The sequence below is a fragment of the Falco naumanni genome, chromosome 13 (genome assembly GCF_017639655.2).
Source record: "Falco naumanni isolate bFalNau1 chromosome 13, bFalNau1.pat, whole genome shotgun sequence".
Classification (NCBI taxonomy): Eukaryota; Metazoa; Chordata; class Aves; order Falconiformes; family Falconidae; genus Falco; species Falco naumanni.
The window spans coordinates 18,270,726-18,276,816 of NC_054066.1; positions in this window are offsets into that span (position 1 = coordinate 18,270,726).

The following is a 6,091-nucleotide window of genomic DNA, read 5'->3' on the forward strand; positions in this document are numbered from 1 at the left end:
GATCCTTCTAGAGAAGTACAGCAGGTACTGCAGGACCCCATAGGGCAGGCATGTGCCTGGCAGACACCGCTCACCATATCTTCATGTTCTTTTATGGCTCCATCCAGACATCACTCAGAGCCCAGCTTTGCAAAGCTAGTGGATAACAGTCGCTTTCCAGACTCCAGATACAAATCAGCAATGACCAGAACAAAGCAGGATTGAGAGAACCCATGAGAAACCCATAATCTGGAGGCAGAGACCCTCAGGACTGTGTCCCAGCTCCTACGTCAGTCCTCTCCCCGCCGCCGTTTTTTCTCTTTCCGCCTCCCACTGCTCAAGCCCTCTCTCCCTTGTGCCAACACGATGCTGGGGCCAGGTCCACGGGTAGCCATCAAACACACGGGCTTTTTCGGTGGTGCAGAGCGAGACAGACCTTTGATGTGCCCCAGGGTGGCCGTGCTGCATCCCCCTGCTTTTCAAAGGCCTGTCCTTGGCTATTGTGCTCACATCCTGAGCTTGTTTGTACACTTGTCTGAGGCCCCCAGCCCTGCAGCCCCCCTGCCGCAGTGACAGCAGCCCTGACCGCCAGATAAAAGCAGCCAGGCTCACCGGGCAGAGTTGCTATCAGAGCAACAAGTGGCACAGTCCCGCGGTGCGGCCGCCAAGATAGCAGGAGTTTTGCCAGGCTGACCCCACGCCACTAAAGACTCCGGGTCAACAACAGCTCCTGCTAGATCTCCACTGGCCCTGCCTGCCATCGTGGGGCTGTCTGGGCACTTCATCCGTTGGCAGGAACAGTATCAGCCCTCTACACACCAAGGATTTGTCCTTGTGCTGCTGCTCTCCCCCTCGGCTGCACCTGGAGAGGGCCAGCATCTTGTCAAGTGATGTGACTGCCAGGCGGGAAGGAACACTAAAGTAATCACCTCGTCTCCCTGCTTCCTCTGAGCAGGGATGAAGCAGGGATAACCACCCACCCTCCTCCCTGTAGGCAGGGTCCAGTTGTACTAGGAGCACAGAGGGGTCCCCAGGACTTTGGGGGTTAAAAACCCAGTGCAACTTAGTCTTTGCAAGCAAGGAAGCCCCATTAAAAGAGCCAGACTATTTTAACCCCACTGGGGCAGTGTCCAAGAACAAACCTCTCAGCTGGGCCTCCATGTCAGCCCCTGGCAAGCAGAGCAGCGGCAACAAGAACCACCACATCCACTTACCTCCTTGTGTGGTGGGAGAGATGGGCAGATGACCCTCCTCACTGCAGGGAGGCAAAAAAACTCCAGAGGTCTCTGAGGAGGGGGTTCATGGGATACCCCAGGTCTGTACGTTCATAGGAACAAGGGACCACACCATCCTCAGCCCCACATCTCTCCCCCAGGTGCTCGGTGCTTTCTGGGTCCCCTGGCTGACAGGCAGGAGCACCAGGCCAGGTGCAGACAAGGCAGAGAGCCAGGCCAGTCCCAGGCACTTCTCCAGGAAGGATGCAAAGATGGGTGTTACTCTGAAGGGAAGATGGAGCTGCAGCCAGCTCTCAATGTTACCTGCCATGTTTCCACTCTCTCAAGTGCCTTTTCCTGGCTGCACATGGCCCACCCCTTGCCTCCTCCACAGCCCCTTTGCTGCAGAAGAGGCAGCAGATCCTCTGCAGATGCTGGTCCCTGCTGCGATCCTTCCTCAGGCTGCATGGCAGCACAGGCCAGGACTGTGACCAAAGAACCAGAGCTCCCGAGCACGGCTGTATGCACATGGATTGCTGGGAGAGAGCAGGATGGGGTGACCTCTTCCAAGGCAGCATGATGGTTTTTACTGTGAGGGTCAGGTGCAACTGAGAAATTGAGAGATGTGGCAGCAAAGGCCAAGAACACAAGGTCTTCTAGAGGACCCTTCCCATCCTGTTTCTCTCTTCTTTTCCTTCTGCTTTTTAGCTGCCTTCCCAAAATGTGGAAGCTGGTGACACGAGGATGCTGCAAAACTGAAGTGAAACTATATTTTCTTTGCCGTATTTTGGTCTCATGTTTCAGTATCAATCCTGGAACACTGTCACATCATGAGATGCTGCACAAAGGAACCCAGAGTCATCTGAGTCTGAGTCAGGGGACTCACAAGCTCCCCAACTCAGAGGAACAGGGGACAAACATCTGAAAAAACAGGGCCAAGCGGCAATGAGGAGGAACGCCCTGATGGAAGCTGGGCTAAAGCGAGGTGTCAGGACAAGCACGGAGGCTCCCACACGGAACTGCAGGCAGGAGCTGGGCCAGGCAGGGAGCAGAGCAGGCAGAAGCAAGCAGGAGCTTGGCTAGGTTGTGGATACCTATGATGTGGCGCAGCAGGGCTTAAACAACAGTCTGCTGCAAACAGCTTCCGAGTTAAAATGCTCCCGGTCTTCGGGAACCGGACAGAGATCTCCAGGTGGATGGTGATGGGACGGGTGGGGGATGATGATCTGGATTTTCATGGGCCTGAATTGTGCTAAAATCACGCACACAGAAACCGTGCACCTTGCTGGGATGAGGGATCAGAAGTCAGAAGTCACCAATCCTACATCCATTCCCTCTTTGGCCATTTCCCAGGTTTGGCTATCTCTGTTCCTTGCAGAACTTTTTGGCTGAGCTGGGCAGCCTGAGCACCTGGGCTCAGCATCACCTGCAGTGCAGGCACAGCTTTGTGAACAACACAGGTACCAATCCCAGGGGAGGTGGCACCAGCCGCTGATGGCCAGTAGCCAACCAACTCCCACGCCCCGCCTGCATCCAGCCCAAGGTGAAAGGCACTCAAGTGCTCTCAGGTACCACGTTGCATTTGGAGAACCCTCATTTTAAGGTATTTCACTGCCAAGGCTAGCTGCAGTGAAAAAAATATATCTGAGTTTCCAGAATGTCAGCTTTCTTCTCTTTTTCCTGTCAGGTGTAGAAATGGGGAGCTGCTCAGCACATGGTAAAACTTATTGAGAGGGAACAAAAAACCACCTTCAGCGAGTATTTGTCAGGGCAGGTTGGGGCTGGCACAGCAGGGCACACACCACCTCCTCTGCTGGCTGGAAGGGAGGCACAGTGGACGGAGGCCACAGGGGAAAATAAATCAGACTGCCCCTTTCCTGGCTTGCATTTTGGCATCGCTCCTAAGAACCCCGCAAGTTTGAGCTCTGCTGCAGGTGTCCCTCCTCCAGTGGGGCCTCTGCAAAAACACAGCTCTGCTCGGCAGCGCTGGCCGGCAGCGAGCACAGCCCCGTGCCTGGTACGGTGTGCCCAGCCAGCATGCACCAGTACTGGCACTGCCAGAAGGTGAGGGCTTGGTCAGGGGGAGCCCAGGAGGAACGTAAAAAACAGGGCAGGGCTGGGACTGTTTTCTCCAGGTTATACTTCCCTGAGCAGCAGGCTGCATCCAGACCATTGCATTGAGGAACAGTCGGAGGATCCAGCCTGCAGGGCTGACCTCACCTTTCTGAACCCTCTTACTGTGACCTGAGGGAAGCCCGTGCTGAAGCAGGTTTGCTGGCAGGACTTTTGACCCCACGGGGGACCCACACCGGAGCAGCCCGCTCCTGCAAGACTGCACTCCGTGGAAGGGACCCACGCTGGAGCGGTTTGTAAAGAACTGCAGCCCATGGGAAGGAGTCGCATTGGAGAAGTTCACAGAGTACTGTCTCCCGTGGGAAGGGACCCCACGCTGGAGCAGAGGAAGAGTGTGAGGAGGAAGGAGTGGCACAAACAACATGTGATGAACTGACCATAACCCCCATTTCCCGTTCCCCTGCACCACGCCAGGGGAGGACAGAGAGAAATCAGGAATTAAGTTAAGCCCAGGGAAGAAGGGAGGAGTGGGTGGAACATGTTTTTCTGATTTGAATTGTAGTAAATTAAATTAATTTCCCCAGGCTGAGTCTGTTTTGTCCATGACAGTAATTGCTGCGTGATCTCCCTGTCCTTATCTTGACTCACAAGCCTTTCATTATATTTTCTCTTCCCTGTCCAGTTAAGGAGGGGGGTGATAGAGCGGTTTTGGTGGGCATTCAGCCAGAGTCAGACCACCACAGATGAGCAAGGGACAAATGAGCACAGCATTGCAGAACACATGCACACCCAAACCTTGAAGCATTCCCTGGTTCCAGCACACCTTTGAGAAATGACCTGAGCCATGAGGTCCGAGGCTGGAAGTGGTGACTTCCACTCGTGCTGGAGCCCAGACAGACAGGTCAGAGGAGGCTGCATCCACAGCCAGGGCCCACTCATGGCCGTTCTGGAGACAGCAAACATCAGTGGGTGCTCAAGCCAGGCAAGATGTTCTGCAGTGTCCTTGCATCAGCTGAAAGGAAGCAGAGCAAATACCACAGCCGTGGTAGTCCTCAGAAACTGCAGCAGAGAAAGCCCCTGGCAGGTGGAGCTCCCTTTGCAGCCCCAACCGGCGCCTGGCTGAGCTGCAAGCCTCAACTTGACATCACACTGACAACTGGAAACAGACTTCCTAAGGGCAAGGGTAGCTTAAAGGTTTCCTGAATACCCCTCAGTCCATTATTTATCACTTTCACTCTAAAGTCGCTGAGCTGCCTCCTTACCCGTTGCTTCAACTTGTGAAGCCTGCTGAAAGAAGATGCGTGCTGGAACTTTGTTTCATCAAACGACCTGCATGTTGTACTTTTCCCTCAAGTTTCTTAGAAGCAAGACAGGAAACCACACTGCTCTGCAGCTGCTGGCTCTTACAGACCACGTTCTGCACACAGGGGGCTCCCACTGCATCGTGGGGTCCCTCTGCCTACCCCAGGGAGAGGGCTGGAGTGAGGAGCAGCTAATACAGAGCTGGAGCAATCCTGCGGTGTCCACCAGACAGATGCTTCTGCCAGCACAGCTTGAGTGGCCACAGAAACTGCTCTGCTGACATGGGCCACCCTTGTTTCTGTGCCTGTGCACTACTGCAGTTGGCTGTCACGAAGGCCTGCCGCGCTTCTCATTGTGCAAATGAAACAGCAGCCTCGGGTAGCACAACGTGAAGAAAAGGCAGCCTGGGTGCCCCTGCTCGCTCAGAGCCGAAAAGGCAGCCCTGAGCACAGCCGGCTTGCCGGAACCGAGGATGCTGAGCACATCCCAAGCCAGCGCAAGTCCTGCCTCTGGTCCGCACCACCCAGGGAGGAAAGCACCTTCCCTGCTCTCTGCCCTCAAAGCGCTGAGCGGGTGGCACCGATGAACCTGCGACTGCTCCTTCTCGCCGCCGCCGGTGCCACGCGCGGTGCGGGGTCCGCTCCCGCCCCCCGCGGGGAAGGCGGCACCCGCAGCCGCCCCGCCAACCGGGTGCCACCGGCAAGCGGCTGCCCGCCCTCCCGGGGCACCCGCAGGCGACGTGAGGAGCTCGCGGCGGCCTTAGACACCGTCCCCGCGGCGGGAGCTGCTGCGGCAGGGCCGCACGGCAGCAACGGCGCGGCGCGCGCAGCGGGCGCAGCCACCCAAGGGCGCACGCCAGGGTGCCCGGGCCGGGCCCCGCCGGAGGGCGCGCAGGGGACAGAGGACAGGGGACAGGGGACAGGCCGCCCCGCCGCCGCTGCGCAGCTCGGCAGCCAACCAGGGCCGGGCCGGGGGGCGGCCCCTCGGGTGCTGAGGGGGGCCTGAGGACCCGGGCGTTTCCCTGCGGGGGGCGGGGCGGGGCGAGGCGGGGCGGAAAGCCGGGAGAGGACGTTGCGCGGCGCTGCGGCTGCCCGTGCAGCGCTGGTGTCGCGGCGCGGCGAGGTAAGTGACGGGGGGCGGCCGGGGGACGGCGGGCGGCCTGGGGCAGCGCGGCGCGGCGGGGCGCGGGCCGCACCGGCGGCGCAGCAGCAGCAGCAGGGGCAGCGGCAGGAGCAGCAGCGGCAGCAGCAGCAGCAGCAGCAGCGGCAGCCGCTGGCGGTGCGTGCGCATGCAGGCAGGCACGCAGGCGGCGGAGGCTGCCGGGCCGCGTGCCGCGGCGGGCGGCAGGGCGCGCAGGGCAGACGTGCCCGCGGCGCGCGGCGTATCGCCCGGCCCGCTTATCTGTCGGCCCGCAGCCGGGCCCGGCCCGCCGTACCGGGGGCCGCGATACCGGCGGGGGCTGCGCCTGGTGTATTTTTTCTCCTGTACCGTGTTTCGGAGGGAATGGGGAGCCGCTGGCCGCC